Raw genomic sequence first — 14,474 nt, forward strand, 5'->3', positions numbered from 1 at the left:
TACTGTAGCAGCAATAGCAAAACTTCTCCATGTCCTTTCAGGACTAAGAGACTCCGGAGAGAAGAAGTGTGAGTACACTCCCTAATCTACAAAGTCACTGTGCATTATGGAGGGAAAGCCTGTTGGTTTCTTGCTATTTTACAGCCTTGGGAATAGCAAGAAACAAAAATAGCATTTATTTGCTCTTCTCCTTTTCCCCAGATAGACAAAAGACTTTCATTCCCACACTTTAGTATGAGAGGCACAGAGAAACGTTCTAGGAGGGACGAAAAGGGTCTTCATTTACACCAGATAGTTTAAAAAAAACCCCATCAACTACAAACAAAAACCTCACACAAAACAAAACTCAAGCGTCAGAAAATACTGCTGCATAAATTTTATAGCACAATATAAAATTACCCATGACAACCTCACCTTAGCTCTGAAGAGCGCAACAGTATTCCACTGAGATTCTCCTTGTACTGAAAGCCGCTATGAAATAGTTGATACAGAGCACCAGCTCTATTTTCAGAAGAGGCATGTGAAAAGGGAAACTGCCTCACAAATCACTACTACATTGAAAGTCTCCAAAATCTCACAGTGCTATCAGTTTCTTAGTTAGGTGATAAAGTTCAAATTCACTGCAGGTTTTTACTTTCACTGGGAATCACTAATCTTGCTCTTTAATGTATTTTTTTTAAATACTTAATGCCAGAAATTTTGATTTTTATTTTTTTTAATTACCACATTTTCCAGTTCAATATAAGCAGAGCCCCCAAATTAATTTTGCTTGATAGCTTTCCATTTAGTCTTACTGGCAGGTATCACACTAAAGTTTGATGCTACTGTACTTCACTACTGATTAACTCAATTTTTAAAAAGAACCTGTTCCAATACTGGCAAAACCCAGAAAAGCACAATCAGACTTTCCCATCTGCCAAAGTACTCAACAGAGGTTATTAAGGTAGACCTGAACCTTTGAAATCTTCCCAAGGCTTTGCATACGCTGTAGCCTATGTACTATGGTCATGTTTCAGCCTGCATTCTTTTCCATGACCTGCTCCAAACACCATCAAAGTAGGGATACAGTGAAGGAAAAAGTAATATGTTCTCACTCCTACCACAGGCAGTTAGGAGATAGTATCCAGTGTATGCATTTAAGAATATAAGTTTGTTTCTCCATTTTGTCTTAAAAAAAAAAAAATTAAAAAAATCACATAATGAAAAGTGAAAAGAAATGCTGTTTTTTCAGAGGAGTCGAATTGATATCTAGTAACTCTGCCAGCCCTTAAGTGGCTATTACTGTACCTCCTAGCACACCAGTCAGAGCTGTAAGCATCATGGTGTTTTGAGGGCTCTGACATAAACAGTAAATTCAGACTTTTATTAAGAGTCCATGGAACAACCATGAGACACAATGTTTAAATGAAACCTTTAGGCCTTAACTTGAAGGGATGCGGGGAGAAGACCCAAAATAAACAGAGTAAACAACAACCAACAACCCTCCACACCAAACCCCAAACAATTATATAAATACACACACCAAAAAGGATGAACAGCTGCCAGAAGAGCTGTGGCATGTTTCATACTACTAATGGTGAGCACAGAATGTTTAGATAGCAGACAGGTAAGAGCATTGAAGGTGAAGGAACAGCTGAAAGTTTATATTCAACTCATGGAAAATAATTTCTTAACATTTTAGCAAAATGAAAACTAGAGATGCTATATATTCTGAAACAAGGGAGTGTTGTTTTCTTTCTTTTTTGTTTTAATGTTTAAAGAGAAGGTATATGAAATCAGATTATTTTTATCTTCTTTCAGGAAATCAGATTTTAATTTGGAGTATCTAGGATACCTAGGTGCAATAACTATAAAGTACACCCACAAGATCACCTATTTTTACTGTCATAGAAGTATAAACAAGAATTGAAAGTTAACTTTGATTTTTGTGTATTAATCTACACCCACACTGGGTAAATAGCCCACTCCTTCTATTCCTTGTTGTACAAAATGCTCTACCGTTATAGCAAGACAGTACCAGACCTGAGAGACTAGGGACCAATAGCACTATTGCTATGCTTCAGGTTGCCGTTAGCATCTACATTGCAAATGACATACTTAACAGTATATAAGATATCTCAGACATACTTTTCCTTCCACTTATCTACAGCTACTTGGGCATTCAACGCACCACATTTTGCTTTGAGGCACTATGTAATCTTTTCAGACACTGCTAGTTACCAGAAAGGAGGGCCCGGACTGGGAATTTTGCACAGAACATATGCAAGGAGCTGTATGCTATAACGTTTTTGGTAATAATTACATACCTCCTTTTCTTAATTCCTAATTTAACCAAAAATACACTTCCCATGTTTCTTGATTAATATTCCACAGTTACCTCATAACAGAAGAGGTTCAGAGCTGTTTATTGCTTTCTGGCATCAGCACTTTACCTCAATTTACCTGCTACAATTATGTAAACGATAACAGTTAGTGAAAAAATCAAATTAACAATTAGAAAAGACTGCCTGAAGCTTTCTTTTGTGCTTGAAATTGCCACTCACTTGTTTGTTTGTTAACCTGGGCATGGGCATCCAATGGGAACAAAAAAAAAAAAAAAAAGAAAAAGAAGAAAAGAAAAAGAAGTATGAAAGAGCCTGAACATACTAAGAAAGGGGAAAGAATGGCAACCTGCTGTTCGTCTGTCATCAACAGACTAATTTAGTCTCAAGTAGTGTGTGTTAAGAGTATTAACCTAACAAATGGCCATTGTACTTACAGAAATGCTGACCTCTTTCTTTCACTGTGAGTAAGCCAGCAACAGAACTTTTCAAGAATAAAGCTACATAATTGAAGTTCTGACAAGGGAGGGACAGTCTGGGTCGAAGTTTAAATACAAAGATAGCACCTCTGGCTCAGGAGGCAACTAGGTTTCTATAGAGTGGGAAGGCTTGCAAGATAAAGGATTACAATGCTTGCCTTGTTAGCATCTTCTTCCCCTACTACCTGCTGCTAGTCACAGTGGGGAAATGATATTGGGTTAGACAGATCCATGGTCTGACCTAGTAAGTGCTGCTCATGTGTTATGAGGGTTACAGAGACCTACACATCTGCCAGCAATTCCTCCTATGAAATCATGTTTTCTATTGTATAAAGTTTTGTGAAATGTGGCAATATTTCAGATAGAACACACCTCTGGAACGATTCCGCTAAAAAAAAAAACAAACCCCAAAACCCCAGCCTTTTTTAAAGATTGACAGGAGGACGAAAAGAACAGGTTGAAAAATCACCAGAAATGACAAATAAATTCACTGGAACATAATGTAAAGGAGAAGCCATACTAAGGAATGGGCCTGGGACATGATTAGTAAGTGGGTGAAATGGATCAGGGCAAGTAGGAAGTAGATGCTGGAGCAAGGAAGAACCAGAGAATGACATAGAGATAATACAGCATTGAACCATGGATAATTTGGGGAGAAAAAGTGTAGAACAAGTGAAGTACAGGGCAAGAAAGTATAAGAATCCATACATTATGATACCTGGAATGAAGCTAAGAGATTTAAATCTCACTTTGATGCTAGCAAATACTAGCACTTTTTATGCTAGCATAAATAAAGACTGCAAGCTTCCCTGTGTTCACTAAATTGCTTAAACACCAGCATGGTAAATTAATACTTAAATATCATATAATTAACATTTCTATATATTAAAATACTTAAATATCAGCATGGTAAATTCAAAAGGCTCTAATCATGCTGATATCACCCGCATATGAGGCTGCAATTTGGTTTTGCACCACATCGGGCTTAATTTCATTATATATTGCTCAGCTACATAGAATGATAACAGTTTATACAATATTACTTTAGCCTTTCTATAATTAAAAAGCTCATTGTACAAGCACAGACCCAGGTGTCAAGTGTGCATCAGATTTTGTTTAAAGAGGAGATGGTGCCTCATGTGGTCTGGAAAGTGAAAGCTGAATTAAGACCTGAAGATAATCTTGTCAAACCAAAAAATGGTGAATAGACTACATCAGATCTCAAAATAAAGGTTATAAAATTCTTATTTCTGTTTCTGCTTTCCTATTCCTAAAGCAGGATCATAGTTCTCATCTCTAAGGATTGTGTAGCTATTGTTAATGTTTGTTCAACCATCAATTTTTTCTAGTTATATTAAATGCTTTTGTAACAAATAAGCAGGTGATATTCAAGAGATGTGTGGTTCATGCTAGAAAGCTATGGAATCACATTTCAAACAATGAGGATTTAACAAGACACTGAATAGTTCATCATGTAGGAATTTACAGGAAAAAAATCTCTTCAAGTTGAAACATACCTCTATGCACAGAATTAAATTGCAAAGCAGAATAAACAATATCTAGTTTGAATCAAGTCTGGTTTCCGTCAGAAGAGAAATCCAAAAAAACCAAGCAAGCTATGACCAAACCTTCAAAAGAAAAAAAAAAAAAAGAAAAAAAAAAGAAAAGAAAAGGTCATATTACTCTTCTAGAAATGAACTGTCTGGTTATTTAAATGGGCAACAAATTTTTCTTCTCAAAAATCTATGCAATAAAGATAGAGAGAAAGCTCATTTCAGAAGAGGCTGGAGCTTATTTGTATATTTCCTGCATATGAAAGACATCACAGGCCTGTTTACCTTACTGAAATATTGAAGGCAATGTTGATGTTAGAGGATCTTGTAGACTTTACTACAGTTCAAAACAATGTTGCTGTTTCGGGTCACTTGTTAACAATGAGTGTTATTTTTGTTCCCATTCTTTCCTCTGAATGCTTAGTGAATACAATTGTAGCTGTTGAGAATATTCTTTATAGAAATGTCACAGCTTCACTTATTTATGATTTGGAGTTTAAAACTATTTCATTATTAAAAGAAATAATAATTCCTAACCTTCATGTATTCAAATTCAAAGAGTACAAAACCAGAATTATTTACAAGGTAACAATGTGCTCAGTGAAAGCAAAGGAGAATTAGCATAGAAGTTTATGAAGTGATAATTTGCATAGGAACTGTATCAGGATTCTTTCAATAAAGACTGTACTCACAAGCATGGCACTAAATATGGGATTTGCCTTTTAAGCCTCGAGCACGATCTTCCTGTATGAAGGGGCAAAGAGTGGTTCCTCCCACAGATCCAGAGAAGTTAATTAGAATTATACTGCCATGCTTCCTCACAGATACTGCCTGAACACTGGGAAACAGACATCTAAAAAATTCCTGAAATTCCACTGACAGTTTAACGCAATCACTTTCCCAGCACTGTTATTAAAACACAAGTCAGAAGACAACACAAATTCCTTCATGAGGACACCTATTTTGGAAGTGGTTAAACTGGATAAGTGGAAAATAATTTCTTCTGTTAGCAACCCAATATTTTTGGAACACAATTTATATAGGATAAACTTCCTCAATGTCACTAAAATAATTCAAATGATTCATGACTTACATCAGTGTAATAAAGAGCAGGATGAGACCCACCAGCTGTTTTTACTTTAATCGTATTTCTGACTTGCAAAGCACAGGTAATGTTGAAAGTGACAAACAGTACAGTTTTGTTGGTCTCTAGCAGTGTTGTGGTGCTAATTCAAATTAAGATTTTGGCAGCCATTCATGAAGCGACAAGAGAGCTGTAAATGACAGCAACATTTTTTTTATAAATCACTGCAAGTCACAAAAGACTACCAAGACATAGAAAACTCAAAAGGCAGACTAATATTTCATTAGATGTCATCTTCAATTTTGTTTTCAGGACAGTGAACAGTTGCTCTGACAGAACACTCATTAATAAAAAGCCCGGGTGGCATTACTGGTTTTTATTCCCCCTTCTCTCTTGGATTTTACTGCATTTTAAGCACTGAAAAATCCCATATTAAACTGAAATCCAGGAGTTCCATGCTTGTAGTGTAAGTATTTCTATCACTTCATATCACAAAGACACTGAGACTAGTTCTATGATTAACATATTTTAGTAGACGTAATGTTTTTCTACAAAAACTTCCTACTAGACCTTTGTCTTTCTAGTTCCCTGATAGATTTTTTTTTTCTTCTTTTGTGGCAAATACAGATAGCACTCAATTATATAGCTTGTTTTGGGTGTGAATCAAACAGTAATAAGTCATCTTCACAGCTTCACAGAAGTCAACTGTGGTGGTTGAAGCCAGATAATAAGATTTGCTTTAGGAAGACCCCAAGAAAGAAAATTGAGGGGTTTTCCCCCATTATATAGTTATAATCAATGTATTGTGTAGTATGCTTCATAGTGTCTAAGCAGTAGGTGAACTATGTTTGAGAGCTTCAGTCCTTTTAGCATAGTTTTACACAGTAATAATCCAGAGTTAATAGAAGTTACATTTGGCCTGCTAGCAGCTACCTCAGTAGATGTGCATGATCTTAATGGACATATATTTTAAAAGGTATCATAAGGTCTTTAATTTGCCATAGAAGACTGTAAATACAAAGATCACTGATCAATAGTGCATCTGATGTATCATTAAAGTGTCATAACTAGTTGCTTAAAAGCTTCCATAAATTATCATAGAAAGAGGTGTTTATCTCTTAAAAATATTACCATAATTCCAAAACAACTGTTCATAATTTAAGAAAAAAGACTTTTTTATTAGAAAATACATCCTCATTGGGATCAAATATTTTGCCAAGAGTTAGTGGTCACCTCCACTGAAAACAGAGAGGGGTTTGGTTGTTCCCCTTTCCACTCCCTTTTCAATTTTCAAATATTGTTGGGAGTTTAGTTTATATCTTTTTATCAGATATTATTCTTGCCATTCTTTATTCAGGAGCCTGAGTATGAGTACGGTTTCCAAAAGAGAGATCCACAAAAAATAACAATCCTTAGTGGTTTATCTTAATGCCTAACACACAGGTGTTCCGTAGTCTTCCAAATTCACAAGCAAAGTTGTACATTTCTGTTTTACTTTTCAGCTCCTTTCATAAACCCAAACCACAAAGTATTTACATACACACAGCACAGGTATATGTATAGTATTAAAGAATACTTACGAATATATATATATATATTATGAATATATGGCAGGCGGGGGCGGGGGGGGGGGGGGGGCAGGGTGGCAGGTGGAGTGGAGAAAGTGTCTGTAGTCATGTATAAACCAACTTGCAACCAGAATAGTGCAAATAACTTAGTATCAGTTAACTGGTCAAGCTGAAAGTTTGACGACAAAACAGGAAAAGTATCCCCTGATCATCTTTCATGTATTTCGTTCAACTAATTGAGGCAATAGTGAATTTGTCAACACACCAAGTGCAATAACACTTTGTTTCCTAATTGGAGAAGGAAAAGGAGAAAGAGAAGAGGATGAGAAAAAGTACTGATTTAAAAATAATTGAAGTGGCTTAGATTTACTTCAAGAATTCTTGCATCAACTAAAACACATAAAAATGATGGAGACACTGCTTATATATATTCTTTCTGAAAAATGGGAAAAGTAATAGGAAACATTTTCCAAAGCTTTTGGATAAAAATTTCATATAACTCGAAGCATAGTTAATGACTTTCCTATCATACCAACAATCAACATATTTTTCTTCCCAATCTTGCATGATTATTTTAAAAAAAAAACAAACAAAAATATTTCGATGCACACAAAGTCCTATTCCTACATTAGAAGTTCTTCAGAAGACAACAAATAAACTGTAATTAAGGAACAAGAGGGTAACCTGATCCACCAAGAGTGTAACAGATCAGCCTTAATACTGATTGATCTGCATTTTAATCTTCTCCAACTCATCAACTTCTTCCCCGTCTTAAGAGTTTCATTAGTTCTTCTCTTAAATGTGAAAAGTAGTAATGATATATCAGTAGTCGTGTCATGTTTTCTCTACCTAAAAGATACTCTATAGGTAGTTTAAGTTATTAGAAAAACATACACCTTCCTCTCTTATTTTGGAAAAAAATTCTTAAATACATAACTTCAATGAATGAACATTTAGAGACACTTGTGAAGTGACACTGCAAAGGAATAGAGATAGAAATGAACACTGCAGGAAAAAGCACCATTTTTAGTTTGGAGAAAAAGAAACACAGACAAAAAATAATTATTGACAAAGAAATCCTAAGAATTAGGATACAAAATGAAAATTAAAAGGAAACATCTAATACATGAAGTCGCCGTGGAATTAGCTTTAGACTAAATCTGTGATGCAACATATGCAACATCAGGCAAAAGTATCTGAGTAGGAGGAGATCATACCTAGGGAGAGAAGAGCGGGCAGCATACCAGGTCTGAGACACTGAACAGCGGGAGATTCATGCAGTGCTTAGTTGTGCAGAGGTCCAAAGGGAAGGAAAAAAGTCTACAGTACTTCTGCCTGTACATGAAACAGTTGTGAGAACACGGAACTCAGGATTAAGGTGGGTTCTTCTCCCAGGTAGCCCTCAATAGGACTAAAACTAAATGTTATTTTTGGACTTTAACTGAAGAAATCAATCTTGAACTCTAGTCTACTCCAAAACAGGTTGTTCTAGTACACACAACACTTAGATCAAAATCTCAATAAAACCAAGAACTCTCCATTCCCAATTGTTTTAAATATTTCTAAGAATTTGGGGTTTCAGGTGTGTCAATCCTGTTATTCTACCTTCTGTATAAAATCTTTTCTATACTTCTATGTTGCACCTATAAGCAGTTCCTTTGCTCATATCCTGTCATAGATCCAAGCAAGTAAAGCTTTAGGTATGCACAGTGCTCTGTGCATAGCAAAATTAGTACAGTATAATAACTAGGTGTAAGGATTATACTGAGGATCACATTACTGGATTAGGGCAAATATATGTGCAGTGGATTTCGTAGGAAGTGACCAGCCCTGCAGTAGATGCAGCCTCAGAGTCCTATTTATAGAATAATCTACTCCCTAGTCAGGTTAAATTAATATCCTGATCCTTTTTGCATATACTAGTTGGCATATTCTTGGTACAATTTTCAAAACTAATCTTTTATCTAGGATGGCATTTGCTGTTACGTTGCAGTTTAGAGCTCTGTACAGAATTTGTTTCAGCACTTTTTTGCCACATGAAGAACTGAAATTAAAGTGTTAAAACAGATAATGCAGGCATCGCCCTGAGAAGACTCACAGCTTCTTCCATAATAAACAAGTGCAGTAAAAACCTATGGGCACTTTATAAGCATTGTTTTTGAGGCTTGCTAGCCATGGAAAAGACTTTCTCCTTAAGCACATCTGTTTTCCAAGAACTAGCAGGTTATTAGTGTGCTTGGACTCAAAACCTGTTTAGATTATTTCAGCCCAAACCTTAACTTGTTTCATACTAAGTGAGAAATACATGGTCACCTTCATATATTTGATCTAATGCCAAACATTCTCCCCTTTGCAATACAGTGGGATCAACTAATGTGGAAACAAATCCAGAGTGAGATTATAATATGCAGTTTGAAATTCAAGATTTGGATAGAACTCATTTTTCCACCTCTAAGTACAATTTTTCTAGTCAAGCTGGTCTTCCACTCTTAATTTACCCAGCAAGGTTTCCAAGATTGGGGCAGAGCAACAGTTTTTGGAGTGTACAACACACCAGAGTACTTGCTTGTGACCAACTAGTTACTTGTCTGAAGAAATCAGGTGTCCCCCTACCCTCATTCCAGCTATACTTTTTCTTTTCTTCTCTATGCCTCCATGTTTTTGTCTAGATTACCATTTGTAGCTTCCTAACCATCGACAGAATTAATTCTGCCCTCTTTGGCAAGACAGCTTGGCAAAGTTAATGACTGTAAATGATACTGTGGTACTCAGAGAGATTTATTTTAATAAGTTTTGACTAATCCTGTTGTTCTTCATAAGTGTTTAATTTCAAAACACTGAAAGCATTTTCCAAGTCTGAGGTATTTGCATACTTGAGTATATTTCCAGGCTCTAGTATGAATATTCTACCTTTATCATAGCTACTAAATATTGATGTCCTCATCTTCAAAGTCCAACCTCATTCCACTTCACACAGTAACAAGGTTATTCTAGTATCTCTGATTTCTGGGCCTCCTATTCTACCTAAAATAGCACAAAACATAAGACTGCACTTGAACTTTAACATCCTTTAAGCCAGAACAGAGACCCCCATGACATTTCACACTAAATATTATGTGGCTGGGGCTTTTTTTTTTTTTTACTATGAAGAAGAAATGGAATAGTTTTTCCTATTTCTTTTTGCTAACCTTTGGACTATTTGTACCTTTATTAAAGCATTCTGTGACTAATAGGAGAGAATTATTAGATGGATTTTGATTCCTCTCTCTCCCTATATCACTGTTTATTGACTCAAATAAAGTAAAGTGCAAGAATCAGTTTCAGCCTGTTCAAACTTCAATTAAGTTCAGGCAAAACATTAAGTTCAAGGTACTAACAGCTAAAGATCAAATTTACAAAGGTTTTTAGGTACTTAGAAAGGTATGAAAAGTACTGGATTTTCAGAAATGTTTAATTACCTTGTGTAATTCTGCCTCTTTGGTGTCACCTCTTGTTTTCCTGTAAATCCCACTAGACACATGAGAAGGTGTTCTCATTTTCCCCTCTCATACGCATGAAGGAAATAAATTTACAGCTATCAGGCTGTTCATTCTCTTTCTCCTGCAGTTTAGTATCTCCCCAATTCCTCTACACAATCATACCTCAATCTTTACTTATCCAGCCATTTTGACAAATATGAGCGAGGCAGGCTGCTCCCAGGAGCACCTTTCAAAGCAACTCTGGAGAAGTCAGCACACAGCAGAGATGAGCTGTTAGGGGCAGTAACCTCTTCAGCCATTCAGCAGCAATGGCAGAAGGAGGATGCAGTCAGACCAGACTTCTTCCAAACACAGAAGTCTGGTCCCCAAGTTGGAAGTGATCTGGGCCCTTTTTCTCCAACATAAAGTCACTAAAAGAGCAACATTACTGTAAGTAGCACATAAAGCCTTTTCAATGAGCATAAGAGAAGCATGTGAAAGGCTCTGGAAGTAATTAAACTTCTGTGAAATACTAATTTAGTCAAAGTATTTCCTCAAAAGAAAATACAAGCTAACGACGTGCTGATTGACATCAGTTGCAGGTTTCTGCAAGTATGCAGATTGTGGAAGTGTGGTACAAAAGATTAGAACTTAATTTCACAGCTTACTGTCCTTCTATATCAATATCTTAATTGATCATTATGATACTATAAATCTTAAAACTTGTAGATAATTTAAATTAATATTTTAACTGAGTACAGTTTGAACTGCAGGAAAACAGCTTCGGTGTGCATATTCTGGACAAACAATACAGTGATTCATACATGGCTGCTGCAAGTATTCAGAGTACAACTCATGATAAGGTAAGTACAGGTGTTGCTTTGGGTATTTTAACTTACATTTTTTTTTAAATGAACTTGGAATCAATATGCTAGTATAAGGACAAGCTTACGTTCTCCAGAGCTGATCCAGCAAAACACTTAAAACATACACTAATATAGGACTGATAATATGCTTAACATTAAGCTCTGATTTAGTGCTTTCAGCACTTGCTCAAGTGTATTTTGTAAGATAAGCATACTGAAGTATTAAACTCTCAACACACATTTTTCCGCAACTGTGGTCAATGTTTGCCTCCAGCCATAGCATGACCTGGTTACTTACATGTTTGAAAGCTCCTGAATAGACAGGAAGTCCAGCTCTCCACTGGTGTATTGCACTGATGGCACTAGGGTTGCAGCACAACTTTCAGCCCATGGCTTTAAAAATTGCACATCATAAACCTTTTGTAAGTTTGCACTGGATTTATATACTATTGCTGTCACTGCAGGTGTTGTGGACTCAGACCAGACAAACATGTAAAAGTTTAGGGTATGGGACTAGGTGGGCTTTCAGAGCCAGAACTAAAACCTATAGAAAACCCACAAGAAAAAAACAACCACAAAAAAAAAACCCCTAGCTGCTCAAACTTGCTTGGTCTATTAAATTTCTACATAGAACAATTATGATCCATCAAATTACCTGTAGTACATCTGGCTTTGAAAACTGGTAGTTTTTAGACGTATGTGGAATTACTTTTTCAGCGAAGGATATATTTTTCTTTGAAGTTTTACATGCTGTTGGCCCAACAATCCATTCTATTTCCTTAAAATCTGAAGGTTCTTCTTGTTGTTGTTGCAGTAACTGTTACATAACGGTTTCATTTGATTAAAGATAAATGCAATACTTCCAACTAGATACTCAACAAAATTTACACAAATGTTTTTTCTCTGTTAGATGCCTTATATTTTCACTCATGACAATTCATTCCATATTTCCTTCATTGTTATTCTCACCTTTTACACAGCCTAGGTATACTGAAATTCCCATGTCCAATTTCTAACCATATTCTCTCTTATTTCCTAATTATATTATGTATGGTAAATTAAGTAAGGACTAAACATAAACAGGAAAGTATTATTTCATCCAAGGAGTGCTGTTCTGATTCACCAAACACTGTTTATAACATTAGCAAGGCTTCATCTGCAATACAGGACAGTGTTTAACTCAGTGATATTGTTCATTATTGAAAGTGTAAGGGATATATTTCACAAAGGTATCAGTAATGAAGCAAATTGGAGAGACCATATCTGAGAAGGCTTGGCTCCAGACCTATCACCTTACAGTAGCGCTTTCCTTTTAGGAATACAAGTGGATAAACATGTCAAATTCTTTCATAAAGCTATCTCTCCATAGCCCAAATTCAGCTGGTTACATAAGCTTGTGAATTGTGTGGAGTACGGTAGTTATTATAGTGAAGTTAAACACACAATTTACATCTAACTAGTGTTTGAACACCCTTGATGTTTTTGTACATTTTTCATGTAACATTTAACAAAGCTAAAGTCTTTAACCACCTATTAAAACAGAGCTGCTGCTCGTACTCAAAATCTGAGCAATCAGCTTAAAGCGAAAAGATTAAACAATAAAATATTTTTATGTTGCTCGTTCATGTGATTTTGAAAATTATAAAAGCTGCTTATTTGCATCACAAGGGCCAGATACACAATAGCATTTCAGCACTGACTATTCTTCCTTTCAGCATGGTACAATTATCATATTAGCAAGAGAACAAGCAGCTGTTAGGTAAACCTGTCCTGGCACAAATCCATATAAATAAATGGATACTAAAATAAATAAAGGAAGTACTTCACCCTGTTCACGTCACTGAGTTTCAAGTGTTGCCTACTCCAAGTGAGCACTGCTATTTCAAAGAATACTCGTTTGGGTACCCAAGCAGTACTCAAATTATACTAAAAGGTAAAGGAAATTCAGCAACATTTTTTGAAGGCTGTTAATTGAGCCCTGAGGGAATTGTTGACTCTGAAATAAGGAACTCTCAGCATCAGGTAAATTATATTAAGAACTTACAACACCAGCTTCAGTTACTGACCTGAATTCTCTGCCATCCACTCACCCAGAAACATACCTGTCACAATTTCCTTCTGCATTATCACTTGGATCCATCTGTAACTCTCCCTCTTTCACCAGTTCACTTCAGATTCTTTACATGAAACACACCAGAGTTTGACTTGTTTCTATCAAAAGACATAGTCTGACACTTTGATATTGAATGAGATGATTTAATAATAGCAGTGAAGTTTCCTCCTTTCACTGCTTTGAATCATAACTTGAACAGTTTCAGTCTAATTTTTGAGATTAGTTTTGCTTTCCACTGACACTGTAGACAGAAAACAGTAAGTATTCGAGAGATCTGGAACCAGCCCAATTTCTAAAATAAGTCTTTAATAATTTGATTTTGCTCATCTCTTCTGGTTTATAGAGGTCTGCTTCTAGTCTTGTAAGATGAATTCCAAACTCAAACTTAAACTAAGACTTCCAGTATATAACACTCAGATCGGAACCCACGCATTGTTTAAACAAAGAAGTCTTTCCTTGGTAATACTGCACAAGTACAAACAGAAAAGGAATTCTGAGAACTTTCTAGACCCAGTGATAACACATGCTAGTGAGCCTACAGTTCACCCTAATGTTAAAGTAGGATGCCATCTACTGCTTAATATATGAATTAAAAATAAAAGAAACCAGTTTCCTAACATAAAACAACTTGACAACACTCCTGACTAGTGTTTTATAACAATGTGAAACACTTTACTGACAACTGGGCCAGCGCAACAGCTAGATTATAATGTAAAAGCTGGAGCTGTATGACTTGTACTACTGGAGGATTGGTATTCTTTGTAGTTAACTGAAGAAAAACCCACCAGACACAGACACATGCAAAAGGCAAGGTTTTCCTTATTGACAGTAGCATTACTTTGTGACATAAAGAGTAGAGTTTCACTGCAAGTTTGCTCCCCAGATCACTGAAGCGAGCAGAGGCAGTCATTGACTTTGGATCAAATCTCTACAGTGGGCAACTCAGTGACACTCGCCTTGATATCTAAAGTTCTGGCACAGTTTAAAAAAGAAAAAAAAATACAAGATAGATGCAGTTAGGGAGTTTATGCT

This window comes from Gallinula chloropus (genome assembly GCF_964237585.1).
Source record: "Gallinula chloropus genome assembly, chromosome: 2".
NCBI classification, from domain to species: Eukaryota; Metazoa; Chordata; class Aves; order Gruiformes; family Rallidae; genus Gallinula; species Gallinula chloropus.